This window comes from Pelodiscus sinensis, chromosome 21 (genome assembly GCF_052426305.1).
Source record: "Pelodiscus sinensis isolate ZL-2025 chromosome 21, ASM5242630v1, whole genome shotgun sequence".
Classification (NCBI taxonomy): domain Eukaryota; kingdom Metazoa; phylum Chordata; order Testudines; family Trionychidae; genus Pelodiscus; species Pelodiscus sinensis.
The window spans coordinates 18,097,440-18,119,933 of record NC_143072.1 but is presented as its reverse complement, the minus strand read 5'-3'; the positions used below and the strand labels follow the sequence as shown (position 1 = coordinate 18,119,933).

General features: G+C 51.9%; 1 protein-coding gene across 1 annotated transcript in view; it reads right to left on the bottom strand.

The window, feature by feature from the left end:
• The window catches only part of AKAP1 (A-kinase anchoring protein 1), a 57,323-nt gene extending 36,491 nt beyond the window's left edge, over positions 1-20,832 (bottom strand). The window contains exon 1 of the mRNA XM_075904828.2: positions 20,675-20,832. The gene's annotated coding sequence lies outside the window, so the exon portion shown is untranslated. The remainder of the gene's footprint in view (positions 1-20,674) is intronic.
• Between the last annotated feature and the right edge of the window lie 1,662 nt (positions 20,833-22,494).

Genomic DNA, 22,494 nt, shown 5'->3' with positions numbered 1-22,494 from the left:
ACAAACAGAGGCTACAGGTACCATTCCTACCCAGCCTGGCTAACTTTAACCCATCCACAGAAAAGTAGGTTTGCTGGAGTTAGCACTATGGAGTGTGGGCACTGCATGTGTAAAACAAGTTGAGGACCACAAACTCATCCCCCTTGCTTGGGGTATGGTCTCTGACATGATCCTCATTTTACATCAGCCTGCTTCCCAGCCAGAACAAAATCCTAGATATGCACATCCTTATATGGCTTGAAAATGTTAACAGAATGAGGTTTACAGGCATAGCAGAGAATTCAGTCTTAAGGTTAGAGAAGGAGAAACCTAGGGGAAAAGTTTACCCCTGCTGTGTTTCAAAACTTCCCTACGCCTGCCTCCTTCAACTTTACGATCACGGTTTGTTTTTAAAACGCATCACTCAAGAGACTCAAGAGCAGCAAACTTGGGAATAAGATTAGAGAGCGCAGCTACTGTGTGTTCATTCACACCACACTTTGGACTGAGTTCTTTCCTTCATGGCATTTTATGGACAATGTTCCAGAACGCGGAAGCAAGGAAACTGAGGCATGGAGCAGCTAAGCGACTGACCTAGGAAACAAAGCAAGTCATCCACAGAGCTGGAAATAGATCCCAGATCTCCCAACCGAATCCCATGCCTCATTCACTAGGCAACGCTGCCTCCCTATCAAATCTTTAATTACATTATTGCCTAGTTCCACAGTGCTGGGTAGGATTGGCAGAGTTATACTAAACTGGCTCACATGAACTCTTGAAATTTTCCACACTAAAAATAGCCAATAGCACATGCTCTGCCTTACACACACCACATGGAAACAGCAGATGACCAAATCTGATGGAGGGGCCTTCAGTCCCCCACACAGTTGCTAAGAGTAAATTAAGACAAGAAGGACTAGTCCAAAGAAAAACTTCAGCTTGTTGCTTAAAGCCTCCGCCCAAGCAATTACTTGATTTTACACATGGATTTTCTGGAAATACACTAAACAGTAAGGTCCTGCCAACACATGATTTAGAGACTGACAAAAACCTGCTGACTGCATTGCTGGGGGGGGGGGGGGAGAAGAGAGAGGAGTTTTTTTCTAAATCACTTAATCATTACGCTTTGTAAATGATTCTCTGAAGCTCTGTAATGGTTTCAGCTGCATTGCCTTTTAAACGCTGCAACTGGTAAACCTTGCATCTCTGTAACTCTTGGCAACTTTGCATCTCTGTAACTCTCGGCTGTATAAATTCAGAAACCTACTGTAAGCTTGGTGATTATTGAGCCTTGCATCTTTGTCATCTTTTCGGAACTTCCATCCACTCTGCTTGTAACCTGACCTAAACCGCATTCTCCCCTGGATACCACTGAGTGTGTCAACGATTGCTGAGCACAGGGAGCCAGGTGATGAGTCAGACCAATCAAGGCTGAGCCAACAAAGGAGACACTGCTGCTTGGCTGGATGGAGGGAAGTCTGGGCATGCTCCCTGGTGATGAATGCGGACGAGTCACAAGGGTTGTACAGAGGCAATAAAAGGAGAGAGCAGGTGGCAGAAGCCCTCTGAGAAGTTCTTCTTTCTGCAGCCAGTTTCTTTCCTGACCAGCTCCACAGCCATGATCAGCAGACAGGTCCCCCAGCGGCAACATGCCCTGGCTCCTTCTGCAACCCATATGCCTGTGTAAGTGCCTGAGGGCAAGAAGGTGAGAGAGACACACAAAGAGAGAGCCAGTTCCCCCTTTAGTTTAAACCTTTAGGGGCAGCTCTACCCTCTTAAGTTTAACCATACAGTGGAGTGTTAATGCCTCATTCAATAAACCCATGCTAGTGTAACCCTGGGTGGTCTCCAGTGGGAATTTTTGGGGTAACAGCCCCATCCCACTTCAGTGTCAGCTAGGGGTGTGAAACCAGTTAAGCCATCAGCCTCATCCTTCATGGGTAAGGTTGACCCATTCCAGTTAACCAGCAGAGGCTGGAGCAGGGGGCTACTTCAGTCCCATAGGGGACCGGCCGAAGACAAGACCGGGCCGGAGTAGCTCCACTTGTGGCAGGGGACATGGTCCACCAGGGGAGGCTGCTCCAGCCCGACTTTTTAACTTAAAACTTAACCAGCTAAGAAACAGGATTTTACATCCCTAGTGTCCGACAGTCACCATTCGCCTGAGAGATCAAAGCAAGCGACGGAGCTAGGCATTTGTTCCAACCCTTTCTCGGGGTAGCCAGGGTAGGTGTATGGCTGACAGGGACCAGCTGTATTCAACTTCTCACAGGAATTGCTGCCTAACCTCTGCTTTCAGCGGCACAGACCCAGAGCCTTGCTAAGGGAGGCTAGCCATTGAGGGGCGAGCAGTCCTACACTGGCAGGCAGCACGCGGAGCAATCAAGGAAGGATGAGGTGCTAGCATGGGGATCCGTAGCCTCCTGGGGTTCGGGCTGCAACGCTACCGCGAATTAGGTTTTCCCCCTCAACCCCAGACAATAGACTCCATTGCAAAATGCCCATCCCAGGTAGGGCTCCTCTCCTCATCCTGCCTGCCCACTGTGCATCCTACGACACACAGTTAAAATGAAAGGACACCCAGGGTTGTGAGTTCAAACACGAGTTGACTAGAGAGCTATTAAAATTCCGGGAGATGAAAGATCCAGGCAGACAAAACCTCAGCCTGAGGGATTTAAAAATGAAATGGTCAGACTAGGGATGTTAAAAATCGGTAAACTGAATTGTCAAGTAACCTCACGAGTTATCGGTTACTCGACTATTCTATTTGTCCGGAAATGGGTGACAGGAGAAGGATCATGTGATGATTGCCTGTTGTGTTCCCTCCCTCTGGGGCATCTGGCATTGGCCACTGTTGGCAGACAGGATACTGGGCTGAAGATGGACCATTAGTCTGACCCACTATGGACGTGCTTATACTCCCCAGGGGCGGGGCCAACAGCCAGTGCACACTGGCCTCACTCCTAAGGAGCCCCCACCACTCCGTGCTGCTGCCTCTGTATCAGAGGCAGCAGCGTGGGGTGCCAGGTGGAAGCTGGTCCGGGAGGGGAGCCAGTTTAAAAATCAGCTCCCCTCTCCGACTAGCTGCCTGCAGACCTGTGCTGCTGCTGCTTCTGATGAAGAGGCAGCAGCAGACCCTGCCTGGAGGCAGGGGTCTGAGCTCCTGAACCCAGTGTGAGCTGCAACTAAGCTGGACTGCCTGCCCCCAATACACTTCAAATGCAGAGCTAAAAACTTTACTGGTGGGGGTGGGGAATGTGTAATGCGTGTAGTCTACAGCATTCACCTAAAAAGCTTTTGCTTATCAGTTAATCGACTACACTATCGCATCCCTAAATCAAACCAACCTCTGAATGATGGGAATGCAAGAGTGGGAATCAGAACTGAAATCCCCACAAAGCAAAGATTCCTGCGTCATGTACACATTAATCCCCAAACTTAAGGGCTAGCAGAAAAGGGCTGCAAGCAACACTCCCTTACCATTCCTGATGGGCGTCAGCTCTTCTCTGCCAAAACCTCATTAACACGAAGAGCCTGGCGCCCTATAGCAAAGCCAACAAGGGGGCTCAGCATATGAAGAATAATCAACCTGTCTCAGCACCTTTCACCCCTCAGCCAGCATGTGCTGCGAAGAGAACATCCCAGAGCCTTCGAAGTAGGCAAAAATGTTTTCCAGGGGGCAGAAACAGAGGCACAGAGAAGTAAAGGGACTTGACCTAAGTGTAACACTAAACCAGCATCCAGGAGCTGAAACTGGGCTGCACAGGTACCAGGGTGGTCCTGTGTTTAGCAACACCACTGATGCAGCTGAAAGTCCTTCTCTCATCCCATGCAACAAGCTCGTACTACAGCTATGTCGACAGTGGCGCTTTACAGCACTGTATCTTGCTATCCTCAGGGGTGTGGGAGAAAAACCCCCCATTCATACCCCAGCACAGCAAATCAGTGGTGTGAAGCACTCCTGTGTACTAGGGATGTTAGAAGTCAGACAAACAGGTAACTGTGCAATCACTGAATCTTTGTGGCCAGACACAGTGGGCTCTGCAGCATGAAGTATAAATAAGCTTTATACTACACAGCCTGCAGGGAAGCCTCCTCCCCAGGAGCTTATCAGCTAAACGTTAGTCGGTTACTCTAACATCCCTGGAGTGAATCAGGCCACAGCGCTGTCAGCGCCTCCCCTGGCAAGAGTGGTTTACCTAGAGTGCTGGGAGAGCGCCAACCCAGCCCTCCTGCCTTGACTGCACTTAAAAGTTGAAAGTGTGGACAACACTTTCACCTCATTCCCCACTTCTGCATTTAAACCTGCCACGCTTAGGTTTGGCGCTATACACATTTCATTTCACAGCCTATCATGCTTCAGAAGGATCTCTCCCTCCCATTTGGGAGTTCGGCCTGGGCTACACCAGGGGAAAAAAAAAAAGTGGTAAAAAAAAATCCTAGCAGTTCCACGATTACATGTGCAGCAGGCTCTGCAGTATAAAACTTGCACTGCAGGCTTTGCAGTGCAGCGGCCAGGAGCTGGCTTAGAATATAGTATATAAACTTCATACTGCAGAGGGTGCAGCACCCAATTTCCCAGGAACAGGGCTGGGAGCTGGCATGTGACCATAACAAACTGATAAGCCGATGCTTACTGCTTAACCGTTGACGCGGTTACACTCTTATGTCCCCAGACTGCACATAAGTTAAAACATAGGCAAGTGCTCAGGAGTGTGGAAAAAAAATTCATCCCGACAGCCACTGTTATACCAACCTAACCCGCAGGGTAGACAAGCAGTCTGATGGGAGAATGTGTCTAGCCACCTACCTACCACCGCACAGAGGAGGTGGAGTCACTAGTGATGGACAAACCCCTTCCGTCACTCCGGCAGCGTCTACACAACAGCGACAACGTGGTAGCAGAGCTGCTCTGGCACCCGCCGAACAGACAGGGCGCTAGGGAGGCGAGCGGCAGCCTCTCTGAATTCGGGCTGCGCGCTCACCGATTTCAGGCCAGAGCAGATGGGCTCAGAGCAGTTCCTTTATCAACACATGAAAGTGAGACTTTAAAGCGAGGCAGCAGCCCAGTTGCAGCCGCAGCCAGCTGCAAAGCTTCCACCTATGCAAACAGCACCCCAAGAGCATTAACTCTTTCACTGCTCTCTTGGTAGCAGGTGCTGCTCCTTTGATGGGGTTGCCTGCACAATGAGTCAACTCCTCCCGCTATGCACACACCAGCGATCGTTAACCCCGTCCTACCAACAGACTCCCCCTGCTCTGCTCACTGTATTACTGTCCTAGCCCTATACAGACAGGTCCCTGTTTCCTCCTCTCTCAACACACTGCTTCATTATTTACAGCTCCCTCCCTCCGCTCCTGACTCAGAGCCACTGGCAGTCACAGGAGCAGGCAACACAGATAATTCCTCGATGCTTTAGCCAGCGCTATTGTGGCAGTTACTTTTACAGAATCCAAAAAAAATACGTTAGTAAAAGCTCACACACCTCCCTCCGCCACACCCAACATGAGCGGGCATTCGCTTGCCAGCGACTGTTTAGAAAGTATGCAGGACACACCTAGTACAAAAGCCCTGCGGGGAGTTAACTTGGCTAAGGCCAGGTCTACTACACAATTACTTGGGTGAAAGCGCCACACACTTAAGGAAGAGTTATACAGATCTTAACCCCCTAAAACAGGGGTTCTCACATTTTTTTGGCCCGCAGGCCCACCCTGCTCAATGCAGACCTTTCTGCAAACTATCAGCCAGCCAGGACGACAAAAAGCATGTAGGAATGGGGTTGGGGGGGTGGGGGAGAGGTTGGGTGCAGGAGCAGGCTGGGGGGGAAGGAGGTCTGGACAGGATTCCGGCCAAATGGGAGCATCTGAAAAAGCCTCCAGATGAGCAGTTTCCTGCACTGCCATTTTCCCAGCTTGGGGGGGGGGGGGGGGGGGGGAGCAACATGCAGAGCCGCTTCCTGACCCCCCAAACTAAATCCAGGCCACAAGGTTTGGGGCTCCATCCCCCCACCCTCACAGCAGGAAGCTGACCTCGGGGAGAGGGAACTGGAGCACCAGCTCAGACTCCCGGAAAGGGGGGGGCAGTCCTTAGCCCACAGCCCACTTGCAAGATGGTCATGAACCGCTCCTGGTCCACGCTTTGAGAACTACTGCTGAAAAACAAAGAGGAATCCTGTGGCACTTCAAAGAGCCACAGATTTATTTAGGCATATGCTTTATTATGCCCAAATAAATGTTAGTCTTTAAGGTGCCACGGGAGTAAGGATGTGAAATCCAATTTAATTGGTTAACCAGGCTGAAGAAACCCTCTCCCCACCCCCCCAACACAGGCCCCCTGCAGGTGGGGAGCTGCTCCAACTCCCATCAGTTAACGAGAATCAGTAAATTAAGGGCGGCCACACTGAGTCAGACCAAAGGCCCACCTAGCCCAGTATCCTGCCTTCTGACAGTGGCCAGTGCCACATGCCCCAGAGGGAGTGAGCAGAACAGTGTCCCTGGTGTCCTTGGTCTCTGTCAGAGGCTGGAGAAGGATGACAGGAGACAAATTGCTTGATCCTTGTCTTTGGTCCACCCTCTCTGGGGCACCTGGTGCTGGCCACTGTCGGCAGACAGGATACTGGGCTAGATGGACCTTTGGTCTGACCCAGTACGGCCATTCTTATAACAGGTATCACCCAGCGATCTCTCTCCTGTCATCCATTTCCAGCCTCTAAAACAGAGGCTCGGGACACCATTCCTACCCATCCTGGCTAACAGGCATTAATGGACCTAACCTCCATGAATTTATCTAGCTCTTTTCTAAACCCTGTTCAAGTCCCGGTCTTCACAATAAGGAGTTCCACACGATGACTGTGCACTGCATGAAGAAAAGCTTCCTTTTGTTTTAAACCTGCCACCTATGGATTTCATTTGGTGACCCCTAATTCTTACGTTAGAGACGAGCACAGATCCCCCCTCTGAGACTTAATCCCCTTTGCAGCCAGCACTGTATCTGCAGGAGAGCATCCGCCACCGCACATGGCTACTGCCTCTCCTGGAGGGGAAGTCATCCGCTTAGAGTCTCAAAGCGCAACAGCAGCTCAGCTGCTTCTGTGTAGCTCTGCGGACGCCATGTTTGTAGTGTAGACTTGCTGTAAGGAAGCTGAGCGCAGCCAGACACAAACCATCCTCTCTTTGGAGTTTGCAACTTCCCGGGGGGAGCGGGGGAAATGCTTGAATCCAAAGTACTCTAGGAGTAGATGACTTGAATGGGGAAGGAAAGTCATCCCTTTGCACCATTAACTGTGCGCTGGTGCCACTCCTCATCGGAGTCCAAAAGGCTCCCTCTCCATTAGGGATGTAAGCAACTTGTTGACTATCCGATAAGCAGAAGCTTATTGGATAGTTGACTAGTGATGCAACTTGCCACACACACACACACCCCCTCTTTGCTGCCTCCATCAGAAAGGGACAGCAAGGAGGGGAGCAGGAGCCAATGCAGGGGAGAGCAAGGCAGTGGGAAACGGCGGGAGTGGGGACTGAAGCAGTCTCTGCTTGCACCAGCCCTGCACTTTTGAACTGTAGCAAGAGCCCAGCCTTCCTAGTATCTGCCAGTGCCCTTATACACTAATTGAATAGCCGATGGAAATCCCATCAACTATTCGATTCGTTAATCTAAATTTAACATCCCTACTCCCCATCCGCTCTTCGCCGCCAGCAGAGCTGGAACCTATACGGAGAAGGACGACTTCACAAAGGCTCTGGACACAGCTGTTCCGACTCAAGATCACGGTCAGCCTTCTGGGAAGGGCCCTGGGGCTCATGGGGATGAGCCAGACTACTTCGCAGCAGTGACCGCTCGCTACCACCTGAGCCTCACTCGGGACTGGATGCCATGGCCTCTGGCATCAATCAATGAAGGGAGACGTTACATCACACGGTTTCAGAGACCTCCCCTGGCTGGGGACACAGAACTAAACTGGTAGAGCAGAGGATTTACGCAGTTTGCGCTCCTAAGGCTGAAGTGGCGTGAAGTGGAAAGCCCAAGATGGTCAGAGTGACTTTAGAGATATTTTATTTCTTTATTGCCGGGATTTCTTGTATAAATAATTTCCTGGCTAGTCTAAACTGTTGCTCTCTTTCAAAGTCCATCTCCTGCCACAGCCATGAGCAGATAACACTGGCATTCGGGGCTTGTCTTCACGTACAGCGTTGCAGCTGCATCACTTTCACAAGGACGCTACCAGGAGGCGGTCTCCTGTCGGTGTAGTTACTTCATCTCTGAGATGCCATAGTTGTTTCCCTTCAACATAGTGCTGTCTACATGGATTTTTCACACCCCTGAGCAATGTAGTTATACCGATGCCGGTCTCTAGTGTAGACCTAACCCACGAATCACAGTTTGACTCCATATTAACAGTGTTTTGTAAGAGATTAAGGCGGCAGCATTGTGCATGGCACCTAGCATCTTACACAGGTTAAAAAAACCTGAGTAGTACTGTAGCATCATAGGGTATGTCTAGACTACATCCCTCTGTCACCAAAGGGAGGTACATTAGACATACCGACATTGCAAATAAAGCAGGGATTTAAATCTCCTGCGCTTCATTTGAATAAAAATGGTCACCACGTTTTGCCGAGTCAGCTGTTTGTTGGCAAAAAGCAGCTGTCAAGACGGGGATCAGGTGACAAAGAAAGCCTGTCGGCAGATCCCTTATGCCTCGTAAAATGAGGCTTACAGGATCGGCCAACAAAGACTCTCTTTCAATCCCTGTTTCATTTGCAGTATCGGTATGTCTAATTTACATCCCTCTGGCAACAGAGGGATGGATGTAGTCTAGACATACCCATAGAGACTAACAAAAAAGAATTATAGACAGTATTGTGAGCTTTTGTGGGCAAAACCCACTTCCTTCTTATTCTGTTACACATTGGGAGGGTCTCCCCTCGCTCATCTGAGGAAGTGGGTTTTGCCCATGAAAGCTCATGAGTCTACATAGCTTTGTTAGTCTCCAAGATGCTACAGGACTACTCACTTTTAAAGTCACCGAGTAACAGAGCTACGCTCTGAGGTTAAAAAAAAAAGTTGCTTTAAAAAAAAAAACAAAAAAAAAAAAACACTTTTACCAGTATTATGAACAAGTCTTTAGACTGAAACTATTTCTACAATCCACCGCTCCTGCCTTCTTTTGGGCACTTCCATTCAGCTACGAGTCAACTCCCAGTATTGATGCCCTCGGCTTGCTCCTCCCCCACCATGGCTCTTCCGTTGACTCTGCTGGATGCTGGTTTGGGCAGGCACTCCATGTGCCACACTGTTTAGTTCATAAACACGAGAACAGCATAAACAAACAACTTCAAGGAAGTCAAACATCTGTCGGCTGAATCAGTTCCCATCAACAGAATGTGGGTCTGCGTGGGGGACAGGCACACTCCTCCCGAATGTGGAGAGACTTTCGCTGTCTCCGTAGGGTGCTTTGCCCTCTTGTGCCCATAAAGCCTGCAGAAGAGACGTGCCCTAGGAAGAGGAAAGCACACAGCACAACACGCAAGGGGCGGAGCCCCGGCAGAAGATGCCCCCAGACACACACACACACACACACACACAGATGGTTGAGAAAAGGTGCCGCAGGAGGCCTTGATCACAAACGGCAACCCTGCTGGACAAACCGGGGTCCGCCAGGAGCAGCCTCAAGAGCAGGGCTACTCAACATGCGGCCCATTTGCTTGAGCCCACGGTGCAGTTTAGGTTTACACAGGGCTCAGCACACAGCCCGCAGGTGGGAATCAAAAAAAAAAAAAAAAAAAAAAAACTAGTCAATATGATTGTCTTCTGTTGACATGTGTTTTACCAGTTTAATTTCTGGACTGTCATTGCTCATTGAAAGTGCTGGCATATGGGTGGAAGTTGGGAAAATATTACATTTTGTTCATATCAACAGAACTGACTTAAACGGGGCCTGTGTGTTGTATAGTCTTGCCTTAATCTTGTGTTCATGCCTGTCAGTGTGAAAGAAGCTATTGGCATACATATTTGCATGCATATGCAACCACACTTCAGTTGCGGCCCTCGGCATGTGCTGTAACACTGTGGCCCCTGGAGCTTCCAAAGTGGAGTAGCCCTGCTCAAGAGCCACTGAGTAGATGCACGGCCCGATAACAAGACCCTCAACAAACAGCCATTTGAGACAAAGGCTGAATGGAGGCCACTCAGAAGAGACACAACCAGCAGCAGCATTTTGTTCTTGGAAAGCCGCCGCGCCACAGAAAAGCGCAAAGAGGACAAAGACAACACCGCCAAGTGCTTCTGGAAAAACGTAGCATAAATGCAAGCAGGCTGTATTCACGCGGGCTAGGAAGAGGAAGCCAGAACCACAGTACCTTACAATGACTGAACACCAGAGGGGATGACAACTGATGGAGCAAACCACTTCCCTGCAAGAGCTCCACGCTCCATGCTTCAGAGAACGAATTAGCAAGGGACAGGCTCTGCGCGTATTACTTGTATTGTGGTAGCAGATACAGGGCCCTGTTCCAGATTGGGAGTCCACTGTACTCAGTAGTGTACAGACACTGCCTACCCTGAGAAGGCAGGGAGAAAGAGCATCACCAGACCCATTTGACAGACAGAAAATGGGAGGCATGAAGCAATGCCTAGGACCACACAGGAAGCCTGTGGCAGCCCCAAGACTTGGACCCAGATTTCTTGCATCCCAGCCAGTGCGTTAGCCATAAGACATCCTTCACACCCTCCTCGCTTGGGAAAAAGTCACTGTTTACAAGCCCACAAAAACATCCATCTCTGACGTTGTGGACAAGTTGCTAGCCCCCTCTGAGACAGATGGAGCAAGGGGGGGGGGGGGGAAGTGACTACTTGACTAGTGCGTTGACTATCCGATAAGCTTTTGCTCATTGATTAGTCACTTACATCCCTAAGCCAAACTACATCCAAATGCAGAACAACTGGTCAGAGAAAGCAAGTATAAAAATGCCCATTTGCATGAGTGAAAATACACAATATTACTGATAACTGACATGGTGAACATTAATAGCATGAATGAAACTTTGCACTCAGACTTTATGTAATGGGACTGCTGCTTGGGGGTGCAGTTTGTGGCTGGGGGTGCAGGCATCAGGGCTGGAGGGCATGAGGGGCTATGGGCAGGGAGTTGGGGTGTGTGAGGTGCAGCATGCTGGGGGTAGGAAGTAGAGTATGGGGGGGGGGGGTAGGGGAGAGAAGATGCCCTGGGGCTGGATTAACGAACCTGGCCAGGGCTGGGCTGCTGCACTTGGGCAGCAGTAACTGGACAATGGCCGGACCAGGATCACCACAGCTGGATTGTGGCCTCCCCTCCTACCCGTGCTGCAACAGCCCTTCCTACAGCCAGTTGGGGGCCAAACCATGGGGCCTGCAGCCAGACGGGGGCTGGGCACTTTTGCTTTCTCATGTTTGTTTTAAAGTTTGTAAACTAAGTAAAATATTATGACCAACACAACAGATTTCAACACCGTATTTATGGCAAGGGGGAAGGGAGAGAATTTTTGGGGGTCAGAGGACCAGTGACCCTCAAAAAAAAATTAGTCTGGGACCACACGGGAGAAGCAAAAAAACCCAAAGAAACTCACCTCTACAAAACTCCCCAACCCTCACTTGTGTGGCCCCCACCTGAGACAACTCACTCCCCCTGGTGCTCCAGCCCATATTGGGAGGGGCGGGGGGGGGGGGGGAAGGAAGGAAGACACTAGGGAGGACTGAGGTTCAAGGCCTCAGGCCAGATTCTGGGGTTCCAGAGTTAGTGAAATTTTGGGCCCCTAGGCTCAGAGGTGGTGCCAACAATAAGGGGGTCGGTCTAGTGTGTGGGACAGAGCTGCCAATGAGTGGGCTAGGGATAGGAGTGAAGGATCTGGGTGGAAGTTAGGGTACAGACTGGGGGGTAGGGTCTCTTGCTGGGGGGGGGGGAAGGGTCTCAGCACAGGGCGGGTGCAGTGTCTGGGAGACACTTACTTGCTTTTGCATCCTGCGCTACCCTGAGGCATGGTATCCTGGCGCTCCACTGGCCGAGTTCTGGCCAATGGAGCAGTGCGAAACACTTCCAGGCAGTGCATCTGTGCACAGCTGCTCCCCCAGCTGGGGTGGAGGGAGGGGAGCGTGTATGCGTCTTCCTTGATCACGCAGGGATCTCAACCCCCACAGGAAGTCAGTGCTGGCTCCAATCTTGCAGGAGACGCGAGTCTGGAGCGCCAGCGCAGGCTCCACGTTTTGGGGGCAGAGGGCTGCGCTCGAGCGCTGAGCCATATTTGGCTCGCGCGCCATAGGTTGCCGACCCGTCTTAGCTGCACAGCCGGGACACAGTGGAGGATGCAGAAGTTAAAGACAGTCTCCTCTCTCACCAGCTTTTTGAGGAACTGTTTGGATCGCTCACCGAAAGGCAACTTCTAATCTTGCTAATGAGGACGCATGGTCCTATAGATGGCGCTTCCATCTTCTATGAAGGTTAAGAAATTTGGCTGTGACAGTGAAAAATTAAAGAGAACCTACAAAATGGAGGCCCTGGGTGGTTGTTTTTGTTGTTGTTTTCCTTAATCGCTGTCAGAAATGCAAACAGAAGGTAGCATAAGATTTTAGAAGCAACTACAGGTCGAACTCTGAAATCGGACACACTCTGATCTGGGTAGGACAATGGACTTTGTGGGACCAGACACCCCAGGGCTGACCATGGGAAAGGAGCCTTGACCTCCCTGGTCCAAGCGACTCACTTGTTCAGTACCGCTCAGCTCCTAAGGGTGCCAGACCAGGCAGGTCCAACCTGTAGTGAGTTGGTATCTCAAGTCCTGGCTTTCCCACATGACGATTAAAGGGCCTCACACTGGAAGCCAGGTTGTGACATAGCTTGAGATGGGCACCTAATATCACAAGTCACTTAAATTTTTAATTGGATGGATTACGGAGAAGTGTCCTAGAATGCTTACAGTGAGACCGGGGGAGGAGGGGGGAAAGACGCTCAGGCCCAGGGGCCAGATTTGGCCCTCAAGGCTCTCTCCTCCTTGGCAAGTACTGGGGAAAACCGTGCTGGTGTGCCAATGTCACACTGCAGGGCTGGAGCACACAAGATCTACTAGCCTGGGCTGCCCAGGCTATGGTGTGTGAGGGGAGAGTATCTTTCTCCTTTCCAGTTGGGAGTGAGGGTGGGATCGGCCCCCGACTGATTTTTCTGTGGGTCAGCAGCCCCCAGCCCAAAAGAGATCCCTCACCCCGAGTTAGAACAAGACTTACTGTTAAGTCTAGAAAGTAGTACTTGAAGTCTAATCATTTCATTACTACTTGAGATTAAGAGTCCTTCAGGGTATAGTACAAGCCTGTTTATCCAGGAGTTTGAGAGATCAATGGTCAAAAATACCTTGATAAGTAAGTGGCACATGTCAGAGAAAACACAGGAGGATGAGAGCTGCAGATACATGGGGTCATTTAAAAGAATGTTTAAGTCACTTCACATGAATAAAGCACCTCAGGGTTAATGTTTTCAGAAGTGCCTCAGTCTTAGACGCTTCTGAAAGTTGTATCCTTCTAAATCAACTGGAATGGTCTAAAGTAAATATAGGATGACATTCAGTAAGGACAAATGCAAAGTACTCCACTTAGGAAGAAACACTCAGTTGCACACATGCACAATGGGAAATGAATGCCAAGGAAGGAGTACTGAAGAAAGGGATCTGGGAGGAGGAGTCAGAATGGATCACAAACTAAATATGAGTCAACAGTGTAAGACCACTGCAAAAAAAGCAAACATTCTGGGATATATCAGCAGCAGTGTTGTAAGCAAGACACAAGTAGTAATTCTTCTAATTAGGCCTCAACTGGAGTAGTGTGTTGCAGGAAAGATGCGGCCAAATTGGAGAAAGTCCAGCAACAAAAGTGAATTAAAGGCCTAGGAAACATGACGTACGAGGGAAGATCGAAAAGGGTTAGGTTTCAGTCCAGAGAAGAGAAAACTCTTCTATCCTCTCTCAGTTTTCAAGTACATAAAGATTGGTACAAGAAAGAGAAAAATTGCTCTTTAACCTCAGAGGATAAGACAAGACAAAACAAGCTTAAGTTGCAGCAAGGGAGCTTTAGGTTGGATATAAGGAAAAACTTCCTAACTGGGTGGTTAAGCACGTGAATAAATTGCCTAGGGAGGCTATGGAATCTCCATCATTGGAGATGGTTTAACCTATTTTTAACAAACACCAGTCAGAGCTGGTTTAGGTAATACTTTGTCGTGAATGCAGTGGACCTGAGTACGAGATCTATCGAGGTCCTTTCCAGTCCTTTGTAATGGTTTCTAATAGAATCAGAATAGAAATCTGAGAGAGACACTGGCTACAGAATCAAAGCATTAAAGAAATAAGGATGCCCTGAAAGGCCTGTTACTGTTTCTTGTATGTGTCTGCTCAGAACCTAAAATAATGGGTTTGTGTTTTTCACTGGGATAATAGCTATAATGTAGTAGAATGCACAGGCCAACATCTTATTGTGCTAGGTGCTGTACAAATATTAGAAACAGTCCCAGCCCACGAAAGTTTATACAACCAAACTGGCCACCTGCAGCAGACACCAGAAACTGAATGGACATGGAAGTCAGACATTGTCCCACTAATAAAAGCCGAGAGGGGCAAGGCATTGACAATGACGATTGGTTGGGAAGAAACCTGCCTATGTTCAGATTAAACATTTGTCCCCAGGGCTGTAAACTTGGCCCAGTCACAAGCTTTAGAATCACGAGAGGATTTTTTTTTTAAAGTCTGATGAAGAAAAGCAACACAACAACACAGGAAATGGAAAATGTTCTTTGCCCATCTAGAGATTGATGAGCTGCCTGGAAGAGCTGGTGCGGGGACAGGAAGTGGTATTTTAAAATCTGCAGCCAGGAGATGATAGTGGGATAAATAGAGGAATGTCTTGCAATCTCTTTGGGAGGCGTTACTGTAATACTGGGGGGGGGGAGGGAATCCACCAAGGTTGTAACATACATTGGTTCAAACTAGAGTCTACAGAGACAGGGTCAACAGCCTAAATTTAATCTGCTTCAGGGCCCTTCTTCTGATCCAGAAAACAAGCAGAACTTTCTGTAGTGCCTGTGATCACTTCGTAGGGACTGGCCTGCCTGAGCCCAAAGTCGGAAGTGGGCTGACCTCTGGTAAGCCTTTGAGCCTGCATGTTTCTTCTGTTTTGAATAGGTTTTCTGTACAATGCTGTCACCGTGAGACTCAACCTGTTTGCTTAGAAAGGGCGGTGGGGTCTCAGAGCTGCTGGCAATCGTGCTGTTCATAAGCCTTTGGAGAGAAAGAAAGGGGCCTGTTTAGCAAGTCTGCCTGCCTACGATATCTGTGTGTAGGCAGTGAACTGAGCAGCCTGAAAAATAGACAGAAGGGAGAGAGATGCAGGTCTCTGCCTGAGAGTAGGGATGTAAAGTCGCTCGCTTTATACCACAGAGCCTGCAAGTGAAGCCTCTCCCAGAGAAGTCTGGCAACCGCTCCGGGCCCTGCTCCTGGAGAGCCACAGCATGTAACCTGCGGGGGAGGAGGGCACACGCTTGGCCCACCACAGACAGGGGATGCGCCAGCTGGCCAGAACAGCCCCGGAGCATCCCCTTGCCCAGGGCAGGCCGAGAGCTGCTCCAGACATACCGATTAACTAGAACCGGTAAGATTCAACCAGCAAGGATGAGGCTTACCAGTTAACCTGTTACATCCCTACCCAAGAGGAGAGGTGACTGGCCAGGAGCCTACAGCGGGCATCCTTAAGAGACCATGGAGGAGCGTAGATGCCCTATACTGATTAATACAACCAATATTCCAGGCATGTACTGAGCAGTAAACATGGACCAACGTGGGGCCCGGCACTTTATAACAAGGAAACAGACAAACATCCAAGATTTCTTAGCACACATACTTATACTCCCCAATTCAGTTATCACACTTCCAGCAGTACGAACCTATCACCGTCGCAAGCTCGGAATGCAGCCCGTTGCGTGCGTTGAGGTCTGGGTTTTGATCCTTATGACCTAAAACATTTTTAATTTTGTACAGTACCAAGAACATGACTAACTGGCATTTAAGTGCCAGTCTTAAGAATTAAGCCATGGTCAACGAACGTATAAACAGGCGTCAGGCTGGTCCCTAGCCATTTAAGAATAAAGTAACACTGAAGTATTTTAAGCCCATTTCATGAACGGCACTGAAAGCAAACATGGATTCAGCCAGAGCCTGTTTGGTAAGTATTTTGCCCATTCTGCAGACAGCTCAGAGGAAAAAGCAGAGTGATTTGCTCAAGGATCACAGTGACCAAGTGACAGAGCTGTGAACAGAACTATGGCCTGGCCTATATTTAAAAGTTAGGTCAAAATAGCTACAGCGCTAGGGGTGTGAAAACACAATCCCCCTGACGTAGCGCAGCTAGTTCGATGGAAGAACTCCATTGCCACTTGGGGAGGGGGATTATCCACAGCAACAGAAAAAACCTTTCCATTGCAATAAGAAACATATGCAATACAGGCTCTCCAACACTACAAGATGGGCAATGCTGCAGCCGGGTCCTCAGAATTCCCAGCTATCATCCTGCAGTCACCGTGCCAAGCTCTGCCAGGTCATATGCTTTCTTTCCCATTCCACTCTGGGCACTTGCCTGGCTGTAACTCTGTAGATCATTCACTGGCACAAAACAAACAGGAGAAACGTGAAGTTAGCGTCTCTTGCTACCACCTTCCTCAGCCACAAGTCCTTTCTTTTCCCCTAAGACAAAGTTCACAGCATTCTGATAACACCTGGTAGGTGTTGGAGCAGCAGCATAAGTCACCCAAGCCCTAGATACACAAAGTCAAAAGCATGTAAGTCACTTTTGTTCAGCTGTCCTTGACTCTTCCTTAACAATATGACCTGTGGTACAGCGCACCTATCCTTTACTATTTCATAGTACTATGGATTGGTTGCTGTAAAGGTGTCCAGTGAAGTGGGGGGAAAAGAGGGGGCAGTAAGATAGAGACTCCCCTATTATACATCCTACAGATACCCTGTGTTCTCTATGGAGAATGGCAGCCGCCTCCTAGCAAAACTGCCATGATTGTTTACCATTCCAGGCACAAGTCTACTTGTTCAAAGCTCATGCAGATACTGGAAAAACTCCCGTTCACATTTTTTACTTGAGTTGAAAGAAACACGGCATGCAGGCTAATAAAATACTGCTGGATTATGCTACAACATAATTCCTCCCTTGCTCGCTGCATCCTCTAGCTATATATTAGACCTATAAACATTAGATTGCACAAGTGAGAGAAGAGTCAGCTAATTATAGTTTGTTTACTCTCTGGTAGCGCCTGGAGGGCCCCATTATGCTAGGTGCTGTACAAACAGAAGAGATAGGCTAGACTACACTAGCAATTCCACAACTAATACTTACGTCAACCCTCACTTTCGGTTTTAAATTGTTGCAACACGGCTCCCAACGAACCTGAAATCACATCAACCACAGACTGTCAGTCTGCCCAACAGCGTATTTCTGAGAGCCAACAGCTAGTATTTCCCCAACAAAACATCGAGAGCTAAGACTTCAGTGGAGTTAAGCCAGTTAGATAGTGGCTAACACACGCAGATATTGAAAAATTACAGATTCACTTTCTATTACAGAAATAGATCTACACACTGGTAGGAAACTCTGAATCAGCATATACGACAACTGACACCAACTGATTCTCATCTACCTACCCATTAATTTTACAGCTGAGCAGCTAATGTAATTTAGACCAGTCTTCCAGCTGCCTTTTAACGAGTTGTAAGAGCTCTGCAATGGTTTAAAAGAGTGTCTTCACTTAATTTGCTCACCTATGGATCAGTTCAAGCAGACAAGAGGGTAAATCCTGACTGTGGAATCCAATGGGAATTTTATCACCAACTTCAACGGGGTCAGGATTTCATTGCTGGTTTCTTTTTGGCCTTAATCGGTTTAAAGAACGTTGGGCTTTGAGGGGTTTTTATTGAGGGAGGGACTTTCCGTGGAAAGCAACTCTGCCTGCTCTGGGCTACTGCATGTCTCAAACACTGCAACTCTTAGGAGGGAAGACTGGCTTCTTTTTCTCCAAGGGGCAAGTCCAAAAGCCGCGGTTCAAGAGCCATCAAAGCCACGCTGAACAAGACCTGACTGAGATTGCACACTGATTAGCTCGTCTCATGTAAGCGCCATCAAGCCAGACAGCGTGGGTTAGTTTGCCATGTCACATCGGCAACAGCAGCAGGTACATGCCTGCCCCGTCACTCACTTTCCCTAAATAAGGCTGCACCCAGAGGCCCAGAAGCACTTCTTTTCTAGTTGAAACAAGTACAGGGAGGTGATCTGAGCTCAAAGGAGCCAAGTGTACAGACTTGGCAGCACGAAGATGGGTGAAGTTCCCATTTCACCCACCAGCTCCGGAGCAGAAAGGGGTGACCTATGCTAGTAGTTAGAACAAGAAGCAAACTCCCCAGCCCTCCTCGAGCTAGGCCTGATGTGGTGCTCAGGTTGCTTCCTGCAGCACACTACCTGTTCAGTCTGGGTATACATGACCTTTGAAAGAATAAATCCATAGGAGTGTGAGTGACCTTGAGAAAAAGCAGCTCAGGTCATTTCTCTGCAAATGCCAACAGGACAGAAAGCATCTTGACACCTTCTAACTGCCAGAGATAAAGGACAGCTCATCTCATACTCTTTTCAAGTGGCACAGCCAGCCCTGTTGCAGGTATGCAATCCCACTAATAGGTGCCTCCGTATCAAGGGTCAGGGAGTCACTACACACACAACCTTGTGACTGTTCAAAGCTGACACCACCGTCACCCTCTTAGGGTAAAGAAAAGACTCTTAATAATACACCCTTGGCACAACAATGCCAGACTTGCTGCCTGAGCGGGACACATACTGTGCCATTAACTCACAGCACCAGTATACTGTGCACGCTATCCCATTCACAGTAGCAAAGCCACTACCTGCTACAGATAGTTAGGAAAGGGGATACAAATGGGGCAAAAGAACCATTCAATGGCCCCTCAATGACCTCCCAAGGTTCCTTCCAGTTCTGTAATTCCATGACAAGCACCACGCTGGCCATACTGGGCTGATCGCACCTCTGCCAAGAAGCGAGTGGGGAAAAAGTTCCCCAAACCAACAAGGGACACATGAGCAACAAGCCAGTGCCTGGAGCTCCAGGGGGGCTGCACTCCTAGGAGTGGGGGGGTACGCAGCAGAATCAGACAGGGAGAGGGGAGTTAAGAAAGGGCAGCTGGATAGGAGCCAGCCCCAGGGCAGAAGGGAAGGGAAAGTCTGACAGCACATGAGGCAGCAAAGACAAAGGGGCTATCTTGTCGCACCACCCAGGGCAGCAGGGAAAAGGTGACTCCAGGCAGGGGTGGGCAGTCTGTTTGGCAGCACACGTGGCTGGGGTGACCCCGGGCGAGCAAGGGGGGGGCGCGGGGGTGACATCACGTGGGCAGTCAAGCAGCACACGGGGCAGGGGTGACCCCGGACGGGCAAGGGGGAGGGCTGGGGTGACACCACGTGGGCAGTCTGGCAGCCCAGGGGGCAGGGGTGACCCCGGGCGGGCAAGGGGGAGGGCTGGGGTGACACCACGTGGGCAGTCTGGCAGCACAGAGGGCAGGGGTGACCCCGGGCGGGCAAGGGGGGGCTGGCAGTCTGGCAGCCCAGGGGGCAGGGGTGACCCCGGGCGGGCAAGGGGGGGCTGGCAGTCTGGCAGCCCAGGGGGCAGGGGTGACCCCGGGCGGGCAAGGGGGGGGCTGGCAGTCTGGCAGCCCAGGGGGCAGGGGTGACCCCGGGCGGGCAAGGGGGGGGCTGGCAGTCTGGCAGCCCAGGGGGCAGGGGTGACCCCGGGCGGGCAAGGGGGGGCTGGCAGTCTGGCAGCCCAGGGGGCAGGGGTGACCCCGGGCGGGCAAGGGGGGGGCTGGCAGTCTGGCAGCCCAGGGGGCAGGGGTGACCCCGGGCGGGCAAGGGGGGGGCTGGCAGTCTGGCAGCCCAGGGGGCAGGGGTGACCCCGGGCGGGCAAGGGGGGGGCTGGCAGTCTGGCAGCCCAGGGGGCAGGGGTGACCCCGGGCGGGCGAGGGGGGGCTGGCAGTCTGGCAGCCCAGGGGGCAGGGGTGACCCCGGGCGGGCGAGGGGGGGCTGGCAGTCTGGCAGCCCAGGGGGCAGGGGTGACCCCGGGCGGGCGAGGGGGGGCTGGCAGTCTGGCAGCCCAGGGGGCAGGGGTGACCCCGGGCGGGCGAGGGGGGGCTGGCAGTCTGGCAGCACAGGGGGCAGGGGTGACCCCGGGCGGGCGAGGGGGGGCTGGCAGTCTGGCAGCCCAGGGGGCAGGGGTGACCCCGGGCGGGCGAGGGGGGGCTGGCAGTCTGGCAGCCCAGGGGGCAGGGGTGACCCCGGGCGGGCAAGGGGGGGCTGGCAGTCTGGCAGCCCAGGGGGCAGGGGTGACCCCGGGCGGGCAAGGGGGGGCTGGCAGTCTGGCAGCCCAGGGGGCAGGGGTGACCCCGGGCGGGCGGGGGTAGCAGCCGGGCAGCACAGGGCGCAGGAGGGAGGGGGCTGCCCCTCGAGAGCTGACAGCTGCCCTACCACGCTGGCGCCTGCTCCCCGGCGCTCAGCCCACACAAGGCGGCGGCTCCACGCCCGGCTGCCGCCCCCCGGAGAACGCGGCCCGGCCCCGGTACTCACGATCCGTCCGGTGCTCGCCGCCCCCGGTGCAGAGCCCTCGTGCGCGCCGTGCCCTGCCCCCACCCCGGCCGCTCCCCGCCAGCCGCGCTGCCCCCACGTGCTGCCCGACCGGGCCCGTCCGAACACTGAGACATTCAACCGCTACACTAAGGCCCGCACGCCCCGCCCCCCGGCGCGAGGCAGCCACATCTCGCGAGACCTGCCGGCGAGTGCCATTCAGCCGGCCCCGACTTACTTGGCGGCGGTGGGGGAGGGGGAGCGGGAAGCAGCTGCGCATGCGCCTGTGGGACACGCCTTTCCCCCAAGGGTACAGCACAGGGGAGAGCACGTGGAGTCTGTGCTCCTGCACCCGGCCCCCACCCTCTGCCCCTCCTCACCTTCCGCCCCGCCCCCACCCCTGACCTGCCCCTCTGAACCCCCCATCCCTTGCCCCGATCTCCCACCAATGTGCCCTCTGAGTTGTTTCCGATCCATGCGTGGAATAAATTTTGTTCTGTGCACCAGGGCACGCGTGGATGTGCACTACAAGTAGTAACAACATGCTGCTGGCTGCGGGTCGTTGTGGGTGCTCTGCTCATCAGCTGGGTGGCACCCGCTTCACTTTTCACTTGTGTGTGGCCCCCGACTGATTTTTCTGTGGGTCAGCCCCCGCCCCCTCGACCCAAAAAAGATTCCCCACCCCTGGTGCATATGATAGAAACCAAGCTGAAGGGGGGGGTGCCAGTTGCATCGTGAGTTCTGAAATTTATGCCCCATTCTGGCACCAGATCTTGGCAATATACACCTCCCTTCCTCTCCCCCCATCACTCACCCAGACCCCTGGGCTGAGCTCCTGAGCCTCTCAAGTACTATGTGCCCTGGGGAGACCCGTGACCATCCCACAGCTGGTGCTGCCAGGGCAGACCAGGGCTATGTTCTATTTTGAGTGCAGTAGCTGGAGGACAGCAGCAGTCCGTCTCCTTGAGCTGGGAATTAGCCCCAGCCGGATGGCTGGGTGGACACTCTAAGTGTTCCCTCTCATTTTTCCCACCCACATGAGGAATGAATTTTGTTATGTGCACCAATATGGTGTGACACATCGTCTCCATATTGGTGCACTTAAAAATATTCCTGTGGAGGGGGGGGGGGCATTTAATAGGCATTCAGCATGTTGGTTGAGGGGAATGTGATGGCTCTGGCCGGGGTGAGGGGGGGGGAGGGTTATGGATTCAAGGTGGAGCCAGGGATGAAGGGCTGGGGCAGAGGACTGGAGTGCAGGGGGGAGGGTTCTGGCTCAGGGTGCAGGCTGAGTGGTGCTAGGGAGAAGAGGTTTGGGGTGCAGGCTGCCCTGAGGCTACAGTGGGGAGTAAAGACACACACACTCTAACTCTCCTTGTAGCAGGACTGGGGCTGACGGGGAGGAGGGGACCCCTCCCCTGGCTACAACAGGTTTGGGCTGGGTCATGGTCAGGGTGCCTGTCCCCTGGTTACAGTAGGGATGGAGTCGGTGGAGGGGCGCCTGTTGCCCTACACACACACCTGCCATGGCAGGGCTGGGGAAGGCGCATAGCAGCAGGTCCGAGGCGAATGTCCGTGTGTCATTTAATAGGCAGCTGCACAGCTTAGAACAGGGGGCTCGGACTCACGGCCCAGGGGCCCGAGCAGTACCACGGCCTGGCCCTCACACGGCTGCTGGCACGTGAGTCCCTGCAGCCCTGAAGAGAATGTCCAAGCCTTTCCCTCAAGTCCAGTCTCTGCTTCACCCCCCACGAGGCCTCTTCCCACCCTTGCTCCTTCTCCCCCAACCTCCTCCCCTAAGGAACGCGGCCTCGGGGATCACA